Source organism: Oryctolagus cuniculus, chromosome 3 (genome assembly GCF_964237555.1).
Source record: "Oryctolagus cuniculus chromosome 3, mOryCun1.1, whole genome shotgun sequence".
In the NCBI taxonomy this organism is placed as follows: domain Eukaryota; kingdom Metazoa; phylum Chordata; class Mammalia; order Lagomorpha; family Leporidae; genus Oryctolagus; species Oryctolagus cuniculus.
The window spans coordinates 87895147-87921704 of NC_091434.1; the positions used below are offsets into that span (position 1 = coordinate 87895147).

At 36.8% G+C, this 26558-nt stretch overlaps 1 protein-coding gene across 6 annotated transcripts in view; it reads right to left on the minus strand.

Moving 5' to 3' along the window:
• The window catches only part of GALNT13 (polypeptide N-acetylgalactosaminyltransferase 13), a 540250-nt gene that overhangs the window by 327457 nt on the left and 186235 nt on the right, over window positions 1-26558 (minus strand). The window lies entirely within an intron of this gene.

A 26558-nucleotide genomic window follows, 5' to 3' on the forward strand; every position in this document is an offset into this window, starting at 1 on the left:
AACACACTTGCACACACTTTTCTTTCCCAAAGTATACCCCAGGAGACTAACTCGTATGGCCTACATCCAAGTTTCTTCTCTAGCTTTACACTGGGTTTGGCCAATAGGAGGAACCAATAGGAATATGGTCAGATCATTTATTCCCTTCGTCCCTTCTTGTAGAGAAGTCACAGGGTAGCTCTGTCCCCAAATCAAAGGCTAGTCTCAATCAGGTAGCCCTATACATAGAACTATGTTATTTATATAAAGAATATATAATTCAGAAAATTACCCGCTCAGTCCTACCCACTGAAGGTCTTAGAATATAAATGATTTATCCTCTGATTACCAAGCCCAATGTACAGCCACCCATTTATGTCTGAATTCTACTGACTGCCTTGCAGAAAGTCATAGCATTGTACTTGCCTCAGCTACTTTCTTGAAGTGTGCAGTTTCCTGCTATTAAAAGGGTTTTGCAAGGGTTGAGGGAGATGTAATGGATTCCTCATTTAAAAGACACAATCTATAGTTAAATCACTATAATTACAATGTAAACCGACATTTTCCACGAATTGCGTACTACTTTACTATGTAATATATTTTCCTAAAAGTCTCCAACATTTTTTAGTAATATTCTTCAATCAATTATAAAATATACATATAAATCTGTAACAAATTATGTTTACTTATTAATAATTAACACATATATTACTCTAAACCAAAGATAGAAATTTTAAGTAGGGCAAAAAAATGAGGATTCAAAAAAATATTTTCCACTTCAGTGAAGCATCTTACGCATTCTTAGGGCATACACAGCACAGTTTGAAAATCACTGAAAGTATAAAGATGATGACATGCATTTCCTTCCTCAAGACATTGCACTGTCAACTGGTATTGTTGGTTTACAGGTGCCACTTCTATATGGTAATCACCTTCCGAACCTTCTCATTCATGAGTCTCAATGGCAAAGTATTAGAAAGAAGACAATATTAGATGGCCAAAATATGGATAAAGTTCAAATGGTAGACATGCTTTGCTCTTTTTCCTGATATTCATATTGCCATGCTTCATGGAACATACTATTGTAAGCTGTAGTATAAATGTGTGTACTTCGGTGAGGTTGGTGAACAAAACTTGGGGATATACATAAACTAAATAGGATAATTTAGGACAGTATAGAACATGGAATAGAGTTATGAAGGTAAATTTGATTATTTTATTTTTATGTTAATTAGAATATATGACTTGAAAAAGTGTTAAATATTATTGGTTTATAATGCTTAAAATATCATGATGCAAGTAAAGTAAGTTTTGCATTTCAGAATGATCAGAGGTATCTATAAGAAGCTTATATATTTTATCAGTAAATTTAGAAAACTGAAATTATATAAACCTTCAATTTTAATGTCAAGTAATAAGCCTAGATTTCCTATGACCTATTACTTTATTTCTTAATCAGATATTTTTTCAGAAGCCATAGCTAAAACTTCAGGACATCAATACTGATATAAATATGTTGTAGCAGGCAGGAGAATGTGAAACAAAGCATTTTAACAATTATATTTCCATGTAGAAGATTTTCACTAGAAGAAAAAAATGTACAATGTTCTATCCAAACTAACAGCTAACCTCAGCAATCAAATATCTAATCACTACCTGCCTCCTACTGTCACCCCTTATGTTTATGTTTCAGGCATTCCAACATTTTATTGGCCATCTGTAGAAACCAGCTACTGATCTTTGTATTTACTCACAGTTACTATAAATCTTACCGTTCATCATTAATTTATATTGAATTTTGAGATTCTCATTGCTTCTGGACATTTTCTGTTAGTTAATACTAATAAAAAGAACCAGGATACTAAAAATATTTTATAATAAAAGATATCTTCATTGAATAGATAAAAGAATAAAATTGAATGTGCTACTAAATAATATAAACATGCCATCAAAATTTCAGATATCAGTTATACACAGTCTTCCCTTTAAGTATCCAAATATTTTAGGAACTCAACCATCAAAATATGAAAGCTCTAAGTCAATATTCATTTAATAAGCAATTATTGAGTGTGCCAAAGGCATATACTAATTCTAAAATGTAAACGCTGTCAGAAAAATCAACACAATGCTCAACCATCAGTAAGGTATATCTTAAAGTGAATGCACTTTCTTATAACTCATCAGAGCTATATAGATTATTGTCAAACAAATCCTAGCTTTTCTTGACTAAACCTTGCTTTTATCAAGGAAATTTTTTGTTACATCATAAGATCAAGGGCATACGGCGAGTGTTACATCACCTAGAGACGTCACCAATATAAAATAACACAATGCTCCTAGTCTGAACATAAACAATAGCCTCTCCCACCTAATTCTTTACAGTTTTATCTTAAGATCTGTTTTTTTCTTTTTTTAAATTCTACTTAAGGTATGCAAATTTCATACATTTCATGTATACAGATTCAGGAACACAGTGATACTTCTCACCTTCTTCTCCCTCCCATCCACGCTCCCACTCATCCTCCTCCTTCCTATACCATCTCCTCTCATAGTTTTATAATGATTTATTTGCAGTTTACTTTAAATTCAAAAGATTGACCCTACATTAAGTAAAGAATGGTAAAAAAAATGGTAAAAAAAAAAAAAAAAAAAAAACCACCACAAAAACCTTTCCTCAGTAGTAGAGACAAGGGCTATAAACAATCACCAAATACCAAATCTCAAAATGTCAATTTCACTCCTATAGATTACCTTTTGAGTACTCTATTAGTTACCACAGATCAGGGAAAACACAAGGTATTTTTCTTCATGGAACTGGTTTATTTGATTAAGTATAATGGTTTCCAGTTGCATCCATTTTTGTTGCAAAAGACAAGATTTCATTCTATTTACAGCTGAGTTGTATTCCATAGTGTATATGCAATTTCTTTATCCAGTTACCATTTGATGGACATCTAGGTTGATTCCATATCTGAGCTACTGGGAGCTGAGCTGGGGAAACACAGGCACACAGATAACACTTCCGCATGCTGAATTCATTTCCTCTGGATAAATTTCCAGAAGTGGGATGGCTGGGTCATAGGGTAGAACTATTTTCAGCATTCTGAAGTATCCTTATCTCCATCCTGTCTTCAACAATGGCTGTACTAGTTTACCTTCCCACCAATAGTGGTTTAGGGTACCTTTTTCCTTGTATCCTTACCAGCATTTATTGTTTCCTGATTTCTACATGAGAGCCATTCTAATTGAGATGAAGTGAAACTTCATTGTGGTTTTGATTTGCATTTCCCTGATGGTTTGTGATCCTGAGCATTTTTTTCATGTCTCTGTTTGCCATTTGAATTTCCTCTTTTGAAAAAATGCCTGTTCAAGTCCTTTGCTTTTTCTTTACTGGATTGTATGTTTCATTATTGTTGAGTTTCTTGAGCTCTTTATAGATTCTTTTATTTTTTTTAAAGATGTATTTATTTATTTGAAAGTCAGAGTTACACAGAGAGAGAAGGAGAGACAGAGAGAGAGAGAAAGAGGTCTTCCACCTGCTTGTTCACTCTCTAATTGGCCACAATGGCTGGAGCTGCGCTGATCCAACGCCAGGAGTCAGGAGCTTCCTCTGGGTCTTCCCATGTGGGTGCAGGGGCCCAACGATCTCAGCCATCTTCTACTATTTCCCCAGGCCACAGCAGAGAGCCGGATTGGAAGTGGAGCAGCTAGGTCTTGAACTGGCGCCCATACAGGATGCCGCTATGCTGCGGCACCTGCCCTGCTATATAGATTCTTGATATTAATCCTTTATCAGTTGTATAGTTTGTGAAAATTCTCTTCCATTCTGTGAGTTCCCTCTTTACTTGGCTGAATGTTTCTTTTGCAGTGCAGAAGCTTGCAGCTTGATGTAATCCCATTTGTCAGTTTTTTATTTAATTGCCTTTGCTTCCAGGGTCTTTTCCAAGAAGTTTTGCAGAGTTTCCCCAATGTTCTCCTCTAGTAATCTGATGGTATCAGGTCGTAGATTTAGATCCTTTATCCATTTTAAGTTGATTTTTGTATAAGGTGTAAGGTAGGGGTCTTGTTTCATACTTCAGCACATGGAGATCCAGTTTTCCCAGCACCATTTGTTGAAGAGACTGTCCTTGCCCCAGGGATTGATTTTAGCTCCTTTGTCAAAGGTAAGTTGGCTGTAGATTCATGGATTCATTTGGTGTTTGATTGGGATTATATTGATTCTGTAAACTGTTTTTTGGCACTATGGATATTTTGATGATATTAATTCTTCCAATCCATGAACATGGAGCATTTTTTTTCATTTCTTTTTCTATTTTTTCATAAATGTTTCGTAATTATTATCATAGAGCTTTCACCTTGTTGGTTAAATATATTCCAAGGTAATTAATTTTTTTCTGTAGCTACTATTAATGGGATTGATCTTAAAAGTACTTTCTCAGCCATAACATTCTCTATGTATACAAAGGTTATGGATTTTTTTTGTGTTAATTTTATATCCTGCCACATTACTAAACTCTTTTATAAGTTCCAATAGTCTCTTAGTGGAGTGTTTTAGATCCCCTAAATATAGAATCATGTCATCTGCAAGTATGGTTAATTTGAATTCCTCCTTTCCAATTTGAATCCCTTTGATATCTTTTACCTGCCTAACCTCTCTGGCTAAAATTTCTAGGAGTATATTGAATAACAATGGTGAGATGGACATCCTTGTCTGGCTCTGGATCTTATTGGAATGCTTCCAACTGTTTCCCATTCTGTAAGATGCTGGCTGTGGGTCTGTCATAAATTGCCTTGACTATGTTGAGGAATTTCTTCTTTCCCCTATTTGCTTAAGGTTTTCATCAAGAAAGAATGTTGTATTTTGCCAAATGCTTCCTCTGCAACTAATGAAAAAATCATATGGTTTTTCCTCTTTAGTATGTTAACATGATGTATCACATTTATTGATTTGCATATGTTGAATCATCACTGCATACCGTGGATAAATTCTATTTGGTTCAGGTGAATGATTTTTCCTATATGTTGTTGAATTCAATTATCTACAGTTTGGTTGAGGATTTTTGCATCTATGTTCATCAAGAATATTGAGCTATAGTTCTCTTTCTCTGTTGTAGTTTTTTTCTGGTTTAGAAATTAAGGTGTTGCTGGTTTCATAGAAAGAGTTTGAGAGGATTCCTTCCCTTTCAATTGTTTTGAGTAGCTTTAGAAGAATTGTAGTTCATTTTTAAGTGTCTTGTAGAATTCAGCAGAGAAGTCATCCAGTCCTGGGTTCTTCGTTGTTGTGAGGGTCTTTATTACTGATTCAATCTCCATCTTGATATTGGTTTGTGCAGGTTTTTTATGTCTTCATGACTTAATTTTGATAGATTGTGTGTGTCTAGGAATCTATCAATTTCTTCTAGATTTTTCAATTTATTGGTATATAGCTCCTTGCAGTATTTCCTGATGATTATTTGTATCTTTGTGGTATATGTTGTTATATTTCCCATTCAATTTCTGATGTTATTAATTTAATTCTTCTCCTCCTTTTATAGATTAGTGGGGCCAATGGTGTATCAATTTTGTTTATTTTTCAAGAAAAATAAGTTCTTCATTTTACTGATCTTTTGTATTATTATTTTTTGTTTCAATTTTGTTTCTTTTCTAATTTCAATTATTTTTTTTTCTCTTACTAATTTTGGGTTTGGTTTTCAGGTGGTTTTTCTGCGTCCTGGAGATGCACTAGAAACTAATTTCTTGATGTAGGACAAATTGATATAAGCTTCTCTCTTTATTAAAAAAAAGAGATTTATTTATTTGAAAGTCAGAGTTACACAGAGAGAGAAGGAGAGGCAGAGACACAGACAGAGAGAGAGAGAGGTCTTCCATCTGATGGGTCACTCCCCAATTGGCAGCAACTGCTTGAGCTGTGCTTATCCGAAGCCAGGAGCTTCTTCTGGGTCTCTCACATGGGTGCAGGGACCCTAGAACTTGGGCCATCTTCCACTGCTTTCCCAGGCCTTAGCTAAGAACTGGATTAAAAGTGGAGTAGTCGGGACTCATACTGGTGCCCATAGGGGATGCCAACATCGCAGGAGGTGGCTTTACTGGCCATACCACAGCACTGGCCTCTAAGCTTTCCTCTTAACACTGCTTTTGCTGTACCCCGTAAGTTTTGATATGTTTTGCTGTCATCTTTGTTTCCAGAAGTTTTTTAATTTCCATTTTGATTTCTTCTATGACTCACTGTTAATTCATGAGTGTGTTGTTCAGTCTCCATATGTTTTTTTGTTTTCTAGATATTCTTACATCCTACAGTTGCAGAATGTACATTTTTTTCATCAATGCATGGAATTTCTCTAAGATAGACCATATGGTAGGCCATAAAGCAAGTCTCAGCAAATTCAAAAAAACTGAAATCATACCATGCATTTTTTCTGACCACAATGGAATGAAGCTTTTAATTAACAACTCAAGAATATCTAGAACATATACAAATAAATGGAGACTGAAAAACATACTTCTGAATTAATAGTGGGTCATAGAAGTTTTCTCTTAAAATTTTGAATTTTATTATCTTAATCTATACAGTAAATGTCATATAAATGTATATATACACAAATGTTAGTGTATTTTTTTCATTATTCAGTTATATGAGGTACAGATTTCTCATGTTGCATATATAGTTTTAAGAACATAATTATACTTCCTACCCTTCCTCCATCCGCCTTTGCTCCCATCATGTGTCCATCCTCCCTTTCTTATTTTTCTTTTAATTTTTGCAGTGACATACTTTCAATTTGCTTTAAAGAGCATTTTTATTCCAAATCTTCCCAGATCTTTTTGGTGGTACTTTTTAAATTTTTTCTTTTATTTGACTGGTAGAGTTATAGACGGTGAGAGAGAGAGACAGAGAGAAAGGTCTTCCTTCTGTTGGTTCACCCCTCAAATGCCCGCCATGGCTGGTGCTGTGCAGAACCAAAGCCAGGAGCCAGGTGCTTCTTCCTGGTCTCACACACGGTGCAGGAGCCCAGACACTTGGGCCATCCTCCACTGCCTTCCCAGGCCACAGCAGAGAGCTGGACTGGAAGAGGAGCAACCGGGACTAGAATCTGGCACTCATATGGGATCCCAGTGCCACAGGCAGAGGATTAACCAAGTGAGCCAAAGCACAGGCCCGGTGGTATTGTTTAAATAACTATTAGTATTGCTTTTTTTCCTGTTAAAATTTTTGATGATTTAAACTTCACATTTTTCACTACATACATTTAATTCTTGTGACATAAATTTTAGTAATTTAAATACTGCGCTTTTTTTTTTTTTTTTTTTTTTTTTTTTTTTTTGGACAGGCAGAGTGGACAGTGAGAGAGAGAAACAGAGAGAAAGGTCTTCCTTTGCCGTTGGTTCACCCTCCAATAGCCAGCACACCACGCTGATCCGAGCCAAGAGCCAGGTGCTTACTCCTGGTCTCCCATGCAGGTGCAGGGCCCAAGCACTTGGGCCATCCTCCACTGCATTCCCAGGCCACAGCAGAGAGCTGGACTGGAAGATGGGCAACCAGGACAGAATCCAGCACCCTGACCGGGACTAGAACCAAGTGTGCCGGCACCACAGGCAGAGGATTAGCCTATTGAGCCGTGGCGCCGGCTAATTTCTTTTAAAGAAAAACTGATTGTGGTTCAAAATTATTTTTGTAATTCCTGCAACCAAACTTTATTTGCAAGGCAAATATGAATCTCCTGAGTAATGTTCCCATAAATTAATTTAAACAAATAAAAAGGAGGGGGCCCGTGCTGTGGTGCAACAGGTTAAAGACCTGGCCTGAAGTGCCAGCATCCCATATGGGCACCAGGTTCTAGTCCAGGCTGCTCCTCTTTCCATCCAGCTCTCTACTATGGCCTGGGAAGTGAACCATCGGATGGAAGACTTCTCTCTCTCTGTCTCTCTCTGTCTCTCTCTCTCTGTATGTAACTCTGTCTTTCAAATAAAAATATCTTAAAAAAAAGGAAGCTGTATTTGCCATAACTGCCTTCCAATATTTAGTAACAAATTCAGATTTTTTAGTTACAAACAGTAGCAGTCACATTACAATACAGCTTTGGAATCTTTTATAATATAAAGTGATGACCCCCTATTGTAATTCCATTATAATCAATGATTAATGTCTATTCATACTACTGAAAGGGGGAAACAATTATGTATATTATTTTATTCTAATATTTTCAGTTATTTTATGTTTCCTCCCTGTATCATAAAATTAATTTGAATTATTTTCTTTTTTCTACAAAGATAAAAATACTACAGTGATTTAAAAAAAAGAGTGTATGTATGAGTACTATTTTGGAAGTAGCCTTTAAAATTACTTAATATCACATTTTATTTCTACTGCAGCATAACAAAACAGTTTACTATTCTTTAGATTGTTTTCCTATTTGCTAGCTGTATTTCTTCACCCTACTCCCTTTTTCTACATGCTGTGTTATTTGATGCACTCTCAGATGGACAGTCAACCAAACAGGCATATGTATTATATGTTAAGCACATATTGCCTTACAGTCTTCAAAACCCAGATATTTACATCTCCTATAGAAATATAGTATCACAGTATGTCAAGATTGGAAATGTAGGCATTACTAATTTTCTTTATTTTAAAACTTTTATTTAGTAAATATAATTTTCCAAAGTACAGTTTATGGATTACAATGGCTTTTCCCCCCCATAACTTCCCTCCCACCCGCACCTCTCCCATCCCCCGCTCCCTCTCCCATTCCATTCACATCAAGATTCATTTTCAATTAACTTTACATACAGAAGATCGATTTAGTATATATTAAGTAAAGATTTCATCAGTTTGCACCCACACAGAACATAAAATGTAAATACTGTTTCAGTACTAGTTATAGCATTAATTCACATTGGACAACACATTAAGGACAGAGATCCCACATAAGGAGTAAGTACACAGTGACTCCTGTTGTTGGCTTAACAATTTAACACTCTTGTTTATGATGGCAGAAATCTCCCTAGGCTCTAGTCATGAGTTTCCAAGGCTGTGGAAGCCTCTTGAGTTCGCTGACTTTGATCTTATTTAGACAAGGTCATAATCAAAGTGGAAGTTCTCTCCTCCCTTCAGAGAAAGGTACCTCCTTCTTTGATGGCCCGTTCTTTCTACTGGGATCTCACTGGCAGAGACCTTTCATTTAGGTCCAAGGCATCACTAATTTTCACTAATGCACAAAATATTTTTAAATAGAGAATTGTCTGAAGTCAACATTTCATATTACCTTAGCAATCCTGAGTTACAAAATAAAGTTGAATTTAGCTTGCAAATCAGTGTTGCAAATAAATTTCATGATGTTAATTACTCATTGGGATCATCTAAAATTTAAAATATGTGGTGTAAGAAAAAAAGAAATTGATGGGAGCACAGGAAAGGAAGAGTGATTAGGTAAAGTTTATTTGTGTCTTGATTATCACACACAAGCATCTTGATACTGCCTTGCTTTCATTGACCTTTGAGTGCTCCCTTACAAATGGTGTTCTCTTACTGAAAAACAGTCACGGATCCTCAGTTTGAGATACTACACAAGCCGGATTATCTCTATTGTTAGAAATAAATGGGGGTACTTGTGTGAAAAGGTTCTTCTCTTATCAAAGATGTTCGTGTGACTTTAAAGCAAGCTATCAGCGTAGTTCCAAAGCAGAGTTACACAGCTTAGCTTTTATAATAATTGCTTAGAAATTTCCATTCCCACTAGTCATCTTTTAATAATGTGGAGTAGAATAAAGGAAAGGAAGATGGAATCACACTTTGTCAAGTTTAACTGTGCAAAGGTCAGTGTGACAGGTTTTCCCCATGGAGTACAAATAAGGAGTTCATTATGATTAATAAAACTTTATCCTTTGAGTTTTTCCATCTCATCCCATTTTTTTTTTCCTGTTTGATGTGGATTATTGATTGTCACCACTTCTTTGTCCTGGCATATTCCAAAGACTTATCAAGACATTTTCTAGCACTATTGTGACTACAAATTATCTTATTCATGAATATTTCCCTTTTCAACTTTGTAGTAGTCTTTCATAAAATACTTTGAAGTTCTATTTTCATATATATTTCACATTTTTACTGTTCAGGTATAAATAAATGTTTAAGACTTGAAAATGTTGGATGTCATGTACTATTTTTTCCAATTCAACTCAATTCAATTCAATAAGCATTTACTGACTATCTTTGTGAACCTGGCTCTGTTGGGGTTACTGGGGTATGTCAATAAATAAAACATATCCATTTCCTATTCTTATCCTTCACTTATTTTAGCATAACATAATTCAATAATTTTGCTTCACCACCAAAAACTTTTATTGTCTTTTATGACATCCTTTCTCATGGGTACCATGGAATATTTTAATGAACATTGATATATATGTCCATCAAAAACAATAATAACAGGTTTTGTTTATTCTGTGCTCAGGTGTTAGACAATGTTCTAAGCATGTTGCATATATTAATTCATTTAAGTTGTTTAAAAAGTGTGTGGAATACCACCGGTGCTGTGGTATAGCAGGTAAAGCAGCTGCCTGCAGTGCCTGCATCCCATATGGGTGCCGATTCCAGTCCCAACTGCTCCACTTCCAGCTCTCTGCTGCGACCTGGGAAAGCAGTAGAAGATGGCCCAGGTCCTTGGGCCCCTGCACCCACATGGGAGACCCAGAAGAAGCTCCTAGTTCCTGGCTTCAGATCAGCACAGCTCTGGCCATTGCAGCCTATTGGGCAGTGAACCAACAGATGGAAAACCTCTTTGTTTCTCTCTGCTTCTCCTTCTTTCTCTGTGTAACTCTTTCAAACAAATAAAAAAACTTTAAAAAAATGTGTGGTATGGGCACTATTTGTACTCACATACATAACTATTTTGGTAGAAGCACACAAATACAAATAATTTAAATAACACTGAAGCTTGTCCAGTTAACAAATGAAGTCTTAATCGAACCCAGGGACCTTAACCTCAGAGTTGATGTTATTTCCCACTAAATGCAATGCATCTGCTAAAATCACTCCAGAAAGAATTATGTAGTACTCATTTTAATGAAGTTGCCTTAATTATATGTTTAGATAATTAACCTCAATTCAGAATCTCTTATCTAGTTCAAATTATCGTATATATTTAAAATCAATTTAAAGGTATCAAACTTCATTGAAAAATTCTCACAGCACAATATTTTCCCTTAATTAATCAATTAACTTGATCTCAAATTAATTTATTTAAAATATATTTTGTTAATATTTAACTGATCAAATTTAATGCTAAATCAGAGAATTCACATGTTAAGAACGTCCCTTCAGGTAAAAGTTGCATAGTATTAAGAGATTAGTGTGTATATCTTGCTACTCACTATACCACAACATTTCTGAGCTAGAGTAATTCAGATGCAGCCAATGTATACCAACATTTTATATAAAAAGTGACTTTAATAATTGCATAATTTTTTCATTAGGAAACAAAATCCCATTAAATATGGCCATGATTTGCACGTTTTATGTTGTAGATAAATCTATAACAAAGCATAAAAGAGCAAATTTACTTCATCAAAGTAAATTAATATAAAATCTACTGAAAACTGTAGCTGATTTTTCTTATGATCTAACACTCTAAACTTGTGAACATATTCCTCCTGGTTAGAAACCAGTATATTGTGTATCTTTTTTTTCTCCCTTATACACATATTTACATAATAAATACAAAACTTATGTATCTTTCATATCAACAATATTAGCCCCATATGCATGATTAACCATCTTCTAAGACGATAAAGTAGATTGTAGTTAGGCCTGTGTTTGCACAACATAGGCGAAAAAATGAAACTCAGATTTGTTGCAAATCTTAACGCTAAGTCTTGGCTACCAGGTTAGGAGGTAGTTTGAAACTATCTTTAGTTGAGGTATTAATTATTAAAAGGGTCTATTTTTCTATGGAGTTCAGTGAGTTTTGACAAATATATGAACTCATGTAGCTACCACTCAATTAAAACTTAAAGATATCCATAATTTTATCAAAGCTATCTTCTGTTTCTTCATTAAGTACACACAAATGCTCCACCTGTGGATATACCTTCAATTACTATAGTTTAGACTTGTTACTTATAAATAAATGAAATCAGGTATTCATTTGCATCCATATCTTTCCCTTCAGTTTATTATTTTTAAGACACAGTGTTGAGTATATCTCATGGAAATTTTCTGGTTTCTCATGGAAAATTTCTGGGTTATGGTAACTATACTTTTAATTTTGTAAGAAAACACAAAGCATTCTCTAAATCACATTTCCACAAGCAATGAATGAGTTCTAGTTCCTCATCATCCTTGCCAGAACTAGATATGGTCATGTTTTTTGGTAGAATATATTTTACATATAATTTATATTGACTTTATAAAAATTGTAAATATTTAAACAAAGACCATGGGTATCTATATTTGTCATCTTGACCTTTATCTTGTTAATATATAACAGTGAGCCTAGAATGAGGATAAGGTCATTAACTGTAAAATAAACACTTTCAATTCCCTAAAAATAATTGATGATAGTTCCATAAACATCCGAAACTTAGGTATGAGTCTTAAATATATGTATGCATATATATATATATGGAAAAGTATGAAACAAAATAAATCAAGCATCTAAGTAAATGCAGAAATATTCTATTTTCATTGATTAGAAGACAAAATATTCCCAAGAAACTGATCTTCATATCTAATGCAATTTCAGTAAAAAACATTGGTAAATTATTGCATATACCTCAACAATGCTGATTCCAAAAATGACACGATGAATGATGTCAGCAAGATGGAAGAATAGTTAAGTTATGAGGCTCCACTTCCCCAACAAAACATCTAATTGGCAACTATCCACAGAGCAAAACATTTTTTTAGGAAATTGTAATACTTGGAACAAGCATGAGACACTAATGTGACTCACAGAACAGAATGAAATTCAAATTAAAAGGGTAGGAAGAAGGGACTTCGTGTGACCACACCATACTTTTCTCTCCTCCCAATATCAGCACAAAATTAAGCAAAGAGGATTTCCCTGACATTATTTCTACAGTGAAAGAAAAGGACAGGAGGTGCTCCGAGACACTACCCAGGAAATCCACTTTAGTCTTAACTCATGGAGAACACTAGGAGAAATGGCACAACTAGATCACCCTGGAGCAGGTAGAAACAAAGACATAAGGCAGAGATCTTTGTGTACAGTGTGTGGATTGTGGTGGTTTTGTGTTTCTGCCAGATGAGGTGCCAGATCAAAATTAGTAACTAACCTCATAGCCTAATCACAAAAAATATGGTGGGAAGTTCAACCAAGCTTGAGTCCCTTGTCCAGTCTCCATGCCCAACCCCAGAGTTCAAGTCAACCACCCTACCAAGTCAGAGAGACTTCCACCTTTACACATTTCAGAGAAGCAAAAGAGCTAGACAGCAAACTTACCTTAACCTAAAGCCAGCACATAGCTCTACCCTGAGAGGATGATGACCCTCAACCACACAACTCTAATGAACAGAGCTTCTTGCCATGCCTGTCTGGAGCAGAGGTTCCACCTAATCTTGGAGCCTACACTGGTTCTCCAAATGCAGATAACAAAAAGGAGAATTGCCCAGCGAGGGAATACATTCTGTGATAGGCCTGGCCAGAAGCCATAACATTAACAATCCAATGATTTGTCTATAAAAAATGCAGGCAATTGTGGCACCACAGAGTAGATACAGGCAGCAGCCCATCCAACATCAGAATAAAAATAACTGCACAGCCAACCTGAAAACTCAAAACAAACTCTGACAGTCTAGGGCTGTTACCAGTTGTACCTTCTAGAATCACAGACTAAATAGTAAAGTCATAACCCTATCAAAGGATATCAGAGGCTAGAAGATGATAGAAGAGGGAGCTGTCTTCTCAAGTGCAGGGACAGAAAGTTTATCAAAAAGTAGGCAATCATGATATATCCAAAAAAGTAAAAGAATAAAGCTCTACTAGTGGATGTTAAAAAACAAAAAGAGGTAACAGTCATATGTCATGTAAAAACATGGATATGTTCCAAGATGTGTGTTTTAGGTAATTTTGTCATTTTGCTAACATCATAGAGTATACTTACACAAACCTAGGTGGGATGGTGTACTACACATCTGGGCTATCTGGGAGATATATATTACTTGTTGCTCCAAAGACCATGGTGAACAAAACAATATGAGATTGCATCAAGAAGTGTTGCAACAAAGAGACAGCAAATATGAAATATATGAGGCATCTGGTGCTGTAGCACGTTATACTACTTTACAACAAACTTATAAGTAGAAGAGTACTCCAAATTAATGATAAATGATGTCATACAGCAAATATATGTCAGTAAAATAGTAGTTAACTACCATCTTCAATTACTTCATGTACATAATTGTTAGTGCTATAATTTCTTATAACTGGCAGCAGAAACGGTGAGAGAGAGAGACAGAGAGAAAGGTCTTCCTTTGCCATTGCTTCACCCCGCAATGGACCGCACTAATCCAAAGCCAGAAGCCAGGTGCTTCTCCTGGTCTCCCGTGGGGATGCAGGGCCCAAGCACTTGGGCCATCCTCCACTGCACTCCCGGGCCACAGCAGAGAGCTGGACTGGAAAAGGAACAACCGGGACAGAATCCAGCGCCCTGACTGGGACTAGAACCCGGGGTGCTGGCGCCGCAGTCAGAGGGTTAGCCTATTGAACCACAGCGCCAGCAAGAATTATTGTATCACCTCAAAGACATGAGTAATGCAGTATACTATGACACTGTGATGTTTACAAAGTCACAAGTTGATAAGGACTTTTCAGCTCAAGTATAATTTTATTGAATTAACATCAATTCAATAGAAATATTCAAGAGCAGACTCAATTATACAGAAGAAAGAATTAAACAGCTGGAAGACAGAACATTTTAATTATATAGCCAGAGAAGCAAAAAAGAAAGAAGAATAAAGAAAATGTATGAGAAGTATAGGGCAATATCAATAGAGCAAACCTTCGCATAATAGGTGTCACAGAAAGGGAAAACATAATAAAATGATCCAGAAAACATATTTAATGAAATAATAGCTGAAAATTTATCTATCTGGACATAGATGTTGACAACCAGGTTCAGAAATTACATAGGCTACCATTCAAATTCAATCCAAAGAAGAGTACATCACCAAAAGTATTATCTATAAAAGAAAATAGGATTGGAGTTTATTAAAATTAAAATTTTTCTGCACTGAAATAATGTTAAGATAATGAAATGACAAGTTCTAACAGTGAGTACATATTCGCAAGATTTATATTTGACAAAGGACATTGATCTCAAAATATACAAAGAATTAACAAAATATCAGTTAAAGGAGAAAGTCAGGGCTTCGTGCATTGCAAACATGACTAAAGGCTCCTGCAATTTCTCTTGTTTTGTTATTTTGACTTTCTTTTCTTATCAGTCATATAAGATTGCCATTACTAATTTTCAGACATACACTATTATAAAATTATGTTGTCCAACATGGCAGGTAGTAACTAAATATGACTATTTAAATTTAAATTAATCGAGAGGTGGGCAGTTGGTAAAGCAGCTAAGATTCTGCTTTGTATGCTTGCAACCCAAATAAGATAGTCTGGGTTCATGTCTAGCTCCAGTTTCTATTCTGGCTTCCTATAATGGGCAAACTAGAAGACAATAAGTGATGACTTAAGTGGTTGGGCCCTGCCACCTATGTGCAAAACATGGATTAAGTTTCAGGCTCTTAAGCTCAGCCTAGAATTCCCCTGGCTTTTGGGAGTAGACCTATGGATGTGCAATATCCATATATCCATTATTTTAAAGAAGTAAATTTTAAACATTGAGAAAAAAGCACCCTTCTTTAAAAATAATCAAATAATAAAAAGAAATTAAAAATTTACTCCCTCAGTTGCATGAGTCATATTTCAAGAATTCAACATTCACATGAAGCTAGTGGATATTTTATTAGACAATGCAATACTTAGAATACATCTATCATTTCAGAATGTTCTAAGGGAGAGTACTGTCTATATTCTCTAAAGTATTTCAATGTATTGTTATTCAATCAAAGCCCAATGTAAGTATTTAAAATTAAGGTTTTGTTCAACTACTTTTGTCAAGCAAAGCTTTAGTGTCAAAAGAACCTTCACTGCCTAATAGTCATTGTATTAGATATGTTTAATGAAAATTATGGAAACTGCATTATCTGACAAAGGCTCATAATGGAATTATTACTGAAGATTTAAATTTCAGCATATTTCTAAATAGATACTTCAATCATATTTTAATTTGCAATTTATATTAAATTTTATATTAGGCTTATCCAAATAAATACATAACCAGATACTGTCTTAATTCTGATTTTAACATATTTTTTACGATCAAATGCTACATAGAAAATAAACTTTTCATCCTTCCCATTGTGACAGCACATTATTCATCTACAACAATACTTCCCATGTTCAGCATTGTCCCAGTGGCTTTTTGTTGAACATCTGTTTTCATTTATTGCCCACTACATTATGAATTAAGAGAGAACAGAGATGTCACTATCTCTGTTTCTCCAGAAAACACAGTATAATGCTTTGAGCAAAAACACCAAAACAGTAATCTAGCATTAATTTGGAGAAAAATATTGTGTAATTCTATTGCAAATCTCTGTAAAAATAAAGATTTCTCATAATTGCAGTAAATTCAGGATATGAGATGTTGTGGTTGAATTCATTCTGAGAGGAGGAGCATGGTGGGGACAAGAGATCCAGAGTTACCACACAGACCCAGGGAGTCTGGTGAAAGCAGGCCTGAGGCAAGCAGCCTGCAGACTCATTTATTTCAGTTGCTACAGCAGCTTATATAGCCAAGGCAGCCAATCTGGTCAAGGGCAGTCTATGCCCTAACCAATCACGCCCTGTTGCCAGGCAGTTTCTGAAACCATCCAATCACAGCCTGTTGCCAGGCAGGCTCCATTGTCATATGGTTTCCGAAGCCATCCAATCACAGCCTGTTGCCAGGCAGTTTCTGTTGCCAGCCATATAGATTTATTCATTGTAGTGATTTATTAACTTACTTATATTATTTTTTAAATATTTATTTATTTTTTTTTTATTTTTTTTTTTTTGACAGGCAGAGTGGACAGTGAGAGAGAGAGACAGAGAGAAAGGTCTTCCTTTGCCGTTGGTTCACCCTCCAATGGCCGCCGTGGCCGGCGCGCTGCGGCCGGCGCACCGCGCTGATCCAATGGCAAGAGCCAGGAGCCAGGTGCTTTTCCTGGTCTCCCATGGGGTGCAGGGCCCAAGCACCTGGGCCATCCTCCACTGCACTCCCTGGCCACAGCAGAGAGCTGGCCTGGAAGAGGGGCAACCGGGACAGAATCCGGCGCCCCAACCGGGACTAGAACCCGGTGTGCTGGCGCCGCTAGGCGGAGGATTAGCCTAGTGAGCCGCGGCGCCGGCCTAAATATTTATTTATCTTATTGAAAGAGAGTTACAGTGAGGGAGAGACAGGGCAAAGAGAGTGACAGAGATCTTCCATCCACTGGTTCACTACCCAGATGGCCACAGCGGCCAGGGCTGGGCCAAGCTGAAGCCAAGTGCCAGGAAATTCATCCGGGTCTTCAATATGTATGGCAGGGACCAAAACATTTTGAGCCATTTTCCACTGCTTTTCCCAGACCATCAGCATCTAGGATGTTGGTGTCACAGGCCATGATCTAACCCACTACACCACAACACTGGTCCCAATTTCCTCGTTTTCTTATTCAATTGCTACTGAATTTTGATTATATGAGAATCACCTTATAAAAGTACCCTGTGTCACATTGGATAAATCTGATTCTTTAATTCAGCTAACAGACCATTTAGCTTTGTTACTGAGCTATGTCTTCCAACTTCATATTTATCATTAATTACAGGGACATTTCAGCCAGCCACTGCCAGCACGCTTTTATATTTTCTCAAATTTATAGAGCTCAAGCAAGAAAGTCTGGTGCCATTCTTTGATATTCCTTGGTGATTGCCTGTAAAGACTTAATAACTGTCTTGAGCCAATAAAAAGTCATTACTGGTCAGATAGGAGACCCAAGCTGGCTGAATAGTGAGAAACTGTACTAGCCTCAGAAGCAGAAAGATACTTTAAAAACAAAGGAAGGACTACAGAGGTAGAGTACCAGAACAAAGAGTCTAAGCTCAGCTAGGGGGCAGGACAGACAGGCTGCTGGCTATACCTTGCATCTACACAACTGGTTCCTGGCTGGGAGTAGCCATTATCCGAGGACAATGTAGAAAGAAGTTCTAGGTACCAGATTCTTATCAATGGCATTCTTTACAGAATTTGAAAAAACACTAAAATTCATATGGAATCATAAAGACACAGAATGGCCAAAGCAATCCTAAGATAAATCAATCAATCAATAAATGAAACTGGAGGCATCACAACACCTGACATCAAATAATATGAAGCTGTAGTATTTAAAAGAGCATGAAACTGGCATAAAAAACAATATATCAATGGACCACAGTAGTGAGCCCAGAAAGTAATCTACATATATATACCCAATGGGCTTTTGACACAAGTGTCCAGACCATACATTAGAGAGAGAATATGTTCATTAAACAGTGCGGACAAACCTGGATTTGTATATGTAGAATAAAATTTGCCCCACCTCTCATCTTATTCAAGAATCAACTCAAGTTTGAGCTAAGACCTAAAGTTAAGACCTAAGGTTATTGGTCGGTGCCACGGCTCACTTGGCTAATCCTCTGCCTATGGCGCCGGCCACCCTGGTTTCTAGTCCCAGTTGGGGCACCGGATTCTGTCCCGGTTGCTCCTCTTCCAGTCCAGCTCTCTGCTGTGGCCCGGGAAGGAAGTGGAGGATGGCCCAAGTGCTTGGGCCCTGCATCCGCATGGGAGACCAGCAGTAAGCATCCAGCTCCTGGCTTCAGATCAGTGCAGCACGGCAGCCGTAGTGGCCATTTGGCGGGTGAACCAACAGAAGGAAGACCTTCATCTCTCTCTCTCTCTCTCTCTCTCTCTCTCACTAATCTGCCTGTCAAAAATAAATAAATAAATAAATAAATAAATAATAAAAGGAATAAAAAGCAATACTGATTCCTTAAAAAAAAACCTATGGTTATGAAGTTGATGGAAGAAAATGTAGGGAAAACACTTTAAGTAAGACATTGCTGTAAGCAATGACTTCTTTTTTTAAGATTTATTTATTTGAAATTCCAAGTTACAGAGACAGAGGGAGAGGGATCTTTCAGCTGGTTTACGCCCCAATTGCCAGAGCTAGGAAAGGCCAAAGACAGGAGCCAGGAGCTTCTTCCATGTCTTCCACACAGGTAGCAGGGGCCCAGCACTTGGGCCATCTTCTGCTACTTTTTCTCAGGCATTAGTAGGAAGCTGGATTGGAAGTAGAGCAGCAGGGACATGAATCTGTGCCCAATATGGTGGCTTTACTTGCTATGCCACAATGCTGGACCCCAAGTGATGATTTCTTGGATGATAACTCCAAAGCACAGGCAACAAAAGAAAACCTACAGAAATTGGATTATACCTAGATCAGAAGATTCTACACAGCAAAGGAAACAATCAATAGAGGGAAGTGACATCTATTAGAATGGGAAAAAAATATCTGTAAGCCACCTGACAAAGAATTAGTATCCCAAATATATCAGCAATTAAAACAAATTCAACAACAACAAAACAACCAATCCAGTTACAAAATGGGCAAAGGATCTCAATAGACAGTTTTCAAAAAAGAAAAAAGGAAAGATAAGAACACTAATGGTCAAAAACATATAAATACCTGAAGAAGTGTTCAATTATCAGTAGCCATCAAGGAAATGCAAATCAAAACCACAATGAGATATGACCTCACCCCGGTCAGAATGGGTATTAGCTAAAAGACAGAATAACAAATGCTGGTGAGGATGTGGAGAAAGGGGAACTATTATACACTGTTAGCAGCCACTGTGGAAAATATTATGATGATTTCTTTTAAAACTAGATATACACTCACCTAATGATCTAGCAATCTCACTACTGGTTATACACCAGGAAGACATGAACACATTGGGAATATCTGAGTTTTGGGGCTGGCATTGTGCTGGTTCAAGTCTGGCTGCTCCACTCCTGATTTAGCTTCCTGCTAATACTCCTGGGAAAGCAGCAGAAGGTGGCCCAAAAAGTTGAGGCCCTGTAGCCATGTGGAAGACCCATAAGAACTCTTGGCTCCTAGCTTCAGTCTGGCATGGCCCTGGTCATTGTGGCCATTTGTTGATTTTACAAGTGGATAGAAGATCTCTCTCTCTCTCTCTACCTCTCTACCTCTCTCTCTCTGAAATTCTGTCAAATAAACAAATTAAATCATATAAAAAATAAATACAAACACATTCATGTTTTTAGCAGCACTGTTCACAATAGTACAAGTAAGAATCAAACAAGGTGTCCATCATCAGATGAATGGATAAAGAAAACGTGATAAAATGTGATACATACATACACACACACACACACACACACCCTTTTTGAATTCTATCATTTTCAACAAATTGGTTGCAACTAGAGGACATCATATTAAATGAAATAAGCCAAACACAATAGAAAAATTCCACGTGTTGTCCCTCATGTGTGTTAAAAAATTTAAACAGAAGAAAGAAATGCTGTGTAAATCAGATCTGCTGCAAATATAATGCTTTTTCAAAAAATTAAAATAAGTCATTATTGTAATATAAGCATGTTTTATACCTAATCACTTATATAGTGAACTGAATTGTTGTTTATGATAGAAAATAGAACCAAGAATATTAGCTAAAAAGATAATGTAAAAGATGATAAACTTCTCTGTGTACATAAATATCTGAATCTGGGTGTGTACAAGAAATTAAAAGTGTGGGTATTTTTTTGGTCATTTTTTAAATGAGATTACTCTAAGTCAACTCAATGTCACTGTCCACTGTCAGTTGGAAAGATGTTTGAACCTCTCCTGGTTCATATTAACAGTATTTGTCTCTTTTCTGTATACTTTCAACTATGCAAGCTGGGTTGGTCCAGAGTCAGAAACCAGAGTGGAGTGAATATATATCTCATACCCAATACTAAAAATGAGACTGGGTTTGAGGATGAAACACAGTTTCTAGCACTTTATTTTAATATGCTATATAAATTCCCCTGGAATACTTCAAATCATATTCCTATTTGTCTAAAATGTACTTATTGGGCCAGGTGGATAGCCTAACAGTTAAGACACTAATTAGTGGAGCCAGTGTTGTGGCATAGTGGGTAAGGTCATTTCCCGCAACCTCGACATCCCATATAGGTGCAGGTTCCTATTCTGCCTGCCCTACCTCTGATCAAGAACCCTACTAATGGCCTGGGGATGGAGCAGAAGATGCCCAAGTGTTTGGACTCCTGCCACTCATGTGAGACACCTGGATAAAGCTCCTGGTTTCAGCCTGTCTCAGTCCTGGCCATTATGATCATCTGGGAAGTGGACCAGCAGATGGGCATTCTATCTCACCCTCTCTCTCCTTCTGTTAACCCTTTCAATTAAATAAATAAATCTTAAAAAAAAATTCACTAATAAGGAAGCCCACATCCTCTATCAGGGTACCTGGGCTCCAGTTCTACCTGCATTTCCAATTCCAGCGTCCTACAGATGGATACCCTTGTGGGCAGCACTGATGCTTCAAGTTGATTGATCCCTGCCACTCACGTGGGAGACATGGATTGAGTTCCTGGCTCCTTGTTTCAGCCCCAGGCTTGTCTCAGCTGTTTTCAGAATGTGGCGAATGAACCAGCGGGTGTGTGTTCTTGTGTTTCTGTTTGCTGCTTTCTGTCCCTCTCTCCTTCATATAAAAATAAAAATTTTAAATGAAAACATAAATTTTAAATATATTAAAAATAATCATATCTCCCTTATCCTAGGTGCTATAACTTTATAGGATTAAAAAAACTATTTTCCGAAATTAAAGAATTCTCAAATTATTATCTGGCCTAGTTCTTTGCTAATAAAAAGGTTAGACATTCGAAACTATGTTTTATAGATGTGACATCCAAGAAGAATAAGAACAATTATGTTAACAGACATAATTAGTGCTTTGTAGGAGTTGATGAGTGCATTTTGAAAATGAAAATATTGAACTTAGAGGGGCTCATTATTAAACCTGAAATCTTTCACATATTACAAAATCAAAACCACTACATTCAAGATATAAATGTTAATGTCAATGTATTTTAAATTATATTAATTATTTAAGGGCCTAAATTCACTAGAGTAAAATAATGAAAATTCTCACTTATCCTTGATTTAATCCATGTTCATTTGCTTTTTAAATTTGAATATTACATTTTGGTCACAATATATGATTAATCTACACTATTCAGATAGATATAAAGAAAAATCTATTTGTTATCTTTTTTCTTATGCTGAGAGTCCATAGGTATTAAAAATAATGGAAGATATGGGGCCAGAACTGTGGTTCAGCGGGTTAACGCCCTGGCCTGAAGCACCGGCGTCCCATATGGGCGCTGGTTCTAGTCCCTGCTGCTCCTCTTCCAATCCGGCTCTCTGCTGTGGCCTGGGAAGGCAGTGGAGGATGGTCGGGATCCATGGGCCCCTGCACCCACGTGGGAGACCCGGAGGAGGCACCTGGCTCCTGGCCTCAGATCGGCACAGCTCCAGCCGTTGCAGCCATCTGGGGAGTGAACCATCAGATGGAAAACCTCTCTCTCTCTCTCTCTCTCTCTCTCTCTCTCTGCATAACTCTGACTTTTGAATAAATAAATAAATCTTAAAAAAAAGAATAATGGAAGATATAAGGAAAAAATGGATTGGAAATGGAATGCAAAAGCTAACTTGTTATTCTTAGTGATTTAAAGTAAACATTAAAATTAAATCTTTTCAAACAGGGATTATCGACCCTTTTATATTCAATAGATAAATTGTGCGTCCCAAGGAAGCTATTGTATCCCTTATCAGTTTATTGCTTTTAAATATATACACTAAGGGCAGGTGCTTGTCATAACAACTAGTAAAAGATACCACTCGAGATACCACATCCTTTACTGAGTGTTCAGTTCAAGTTCTGGCTCTTCTCCCAATTCCAGCTTCTTGCTAACACAACCTGGGACACCTCAGACTATACCTGAAATAGATCCCTGCCACCCATATGGGAGATTCAAATGGAGCTTTCACTTCACCTCCCCTCCCACCTTGCCTTTCCTTACCTATCTTCTCCCTCTTTCTTTCTCTGTGTGTGATTGCTTCTCAAGTGAAATTAAATAAATAAAAGTTTAAAAATAAATTTCTATGCTAACATGTATGATTACTGAAAGTAACAATTTTGTTGGAATACAGTTATCAAAATTTTTAAAATAAATTCAGTATAGAGATATAAATACTTATTTTTAAAGATTTATTTATTTTGAAAAAACAGAGGGAAGGAGAGAAAGTATAAGGAAGACAAGGAGAGGGAGTAGGGGTGAGAGAGAGGGAGGGAGGGAGAGGAGGAGAAGGGGAGAGGGAGAGATTGATTTTCCACCCATTTTTTACTCCACAATGCCTGCAACAGCCAGGGATGGGCCAGGATGAACCCAGGAGCAAGGGATTCCATAAAGGTCTCCCACATGGGTGACAGGAAACCATACATTTGAGCCATCATCTATTTCCTTCCCAGAAACTAGAGCAAGAAAATTGATTGGAGAAGAGGATCCAGGATTCAAGTGGACACTCCAATATGGCAAGCAGGTATCCCAAATGGCAGCTTAACCTGCTGGGTTACAATACCTACCCCTATAAACGTGTCTATGCATATACATCATATACCATGAACTACTAGCAAATCTAATAATTGGTTGTTTTGAACTAGTGATGGCATTAAATGACATATAAAGATATTAGAAAATCTGGATAATGATAGAAAAACTGAAAGAGCCATAAGAAAAGAAAAATAGCGACAATCAGTCTCAGATCAAAATTAAATTGGATATATGTGAGTACCAGATGCCAGCTTTATTAATCATGGACATTTTCAATGGAAATTCTTCGTCTGAAGCATTCCTAACATCAAGTAGAGCTCATGAAGTTATTTGCTTTCCACATGTAAGCATTTTTTCTATTGAAATTTTAGAAACTTAATTTAAAAAGTGGACTTGGATTCAATGAACCTGATACATATATTGAGAAACTGACCAATAGAATAAGCATTCTAGAGTGACATTGACAAAATCCATCTATATTATTTTAATATAAAATTAGTGTATTCATCATTTAATCAACAAATAAATTAGTAATTTATGGATGCAAGCTGTATAAATTGAGAGTCTGAAAATGAAAATACTTAAGATGAAGACAACAGAGATAGTTAACATTTTTTAGAAGATTTATTTATTTATTTGAAAGTCAGAGTTACACAGAGAGAGAAAGAGAGGCAGAGAGAAACCATCCATTGGTTCATTCCTCAACTGGCTGCAACAGCCAGAGCTGTGCCGATCCAAAGCCAGGAGCCAGGAGCTTCCTCTGGGTCTTCCCATGCAGGTGCAGGGGCCCGAGGACTTGGACCAACCTCCACTGCTTTCCCAGGCAATAGCAGAGAGCTGGATTGGAAGTGGCGCAGCCAGGTCTCAAACTGGTGCCCATATGGGATGCCAGCTCTGCAGGTGGCAACTTTACCAGCTATGCCACAGCACTGGCCCCAACAGTTAACATTTTAATCATGTAAATGAGTTAATTGAGTAATTAAATTATACTGCCAATTAAATATTGTACATCATTACTTGATTCCATGTTAAACACTGGAATGTTTGGAAAAAGAAGGAAGAACATTATGATAATATTAGCTATATAACATATTCAAAAATATTAATTTTTATTTGGACAGATGATTTTTCTCTACCAAAATTCTTTCAGATTTTATTTGAGGTGACAATTTTCAGACAAGGACTACTGCTGACAATCAATTTTTACTTACTTGCTATCCTATTGTGTTATAAAATCAGTGACTTATTAACCATAAGAATCTAAGGTGGTCAACGATAAATAGAAATATATATTGAAGCTGTGCAACACTATAACTGGGCCTTGAGCACCGTGAACAACCTCAGAAGTAAACAGAACACTGCCCAAATATTTCCTTTTGTGACCTAAAACTTTTGCTCTTTTCATTGGGAAGAGACTATACTTTGCTACCCTGGAAACTGCCTCATGGCCTCCTTTTATAGGACTTCATCCAGCTGGCTTTAATAGGCTGCTCAATAGCACTGACTTCTAAACAGAACAGGCTTGGAAAAAAACAGTATCTTTGCAGAGAACATGTTGCCAGTTTTAAAGGTACTTCATATTTATGGACTCTGAGGTAATTCTTTATGCAACATCTTGTGAAAATTAAACACCAAACTCTAAGCACAGGCAACGCATGTAAGAAACAGAAAACCACCGCATCAAAAGATCACACTTATATAAGCCAATAGGCAGTTCATTTACTACTTAAAATGATCATATTGATATACAGCTTCCATTCACTTTTTTTTAAAAACTTTTATTTAATGAATATAAATTTCCAAAGTACAGCTGATGGATTACAATGGCTTCCCCCCCATAACTTCCCTCCCACCCGCAACCCTCTCCTTTCCCACTCCCTCTCCCCTTCCATTCACATCAAGATTCATTTTCCTTTCTCTTTATATACAGAAGATCAGTTTAGCATACATTCACTTTAAAAACAGCTTGAAAGAAAGAGAAATAAGGCCAGCACTGCAGCTCAATAGGCTAATCCTCCGCCTGTGGCCCCGGCACACTTGGTTCTAGTCCCAGTCAGGGTGCTGGATTCTGTCCTGGTTGCTCCTCTTCCAGTCCAGCTCTCTGCTGTGGCCTGGGAGTGCAGTGGAGGATGGCCCAAGTGCTTGGGCCCTGCACCTGCATGGGAGACCAGGAGAAGCACCTGGCTCCTGCCTTCGGATCAGCGTGGTGTGCCGGCCACAGCGGCCATTAGGGGGTGAACCAACAGAAAAGGAAGACCTTTCTCTCTCTCTCTCTCTCTCTCTCTCTCTCTCACTGTGCACTCTGTCAAAAAATTTAAAAAAAAAGAAGAAGAAATAAATGCAGAAGAAAATTATGTGGGTGTTCTGTGATACGCTTACTGTCTACTGAAGTGTAAGAGGTCTTCAAAAAGAGCATATAAAATGCACATTATGAAATACATGCAGATTTCAAATTTTTTTCAGCTGAATAAACTTTTCATTTTTTCCATGTATTTTTTGAAGTCTCATCAATATGCATACTGGAAAAGGACATTCAACATATTACCATCAATTTGCAAAATGAGAATTATTATCCTATGAAGTACCTGAATGTCCATCATGGTTTAATGAAATAGCATCTAACAAAATGCTTGAAACATTTTAGGACATTTTTGTAATGGTTTCATTTATATATTTTTGAATTAACTTTTTAAATCTTAGTGTGGCAAATATTCTAAGAAATATCTCGTAAACATTTAGTTTGAATTTTTTTCCTTGTTTGTGGCCTCACATTATCCTGGGTTTGTCACCAAACACAC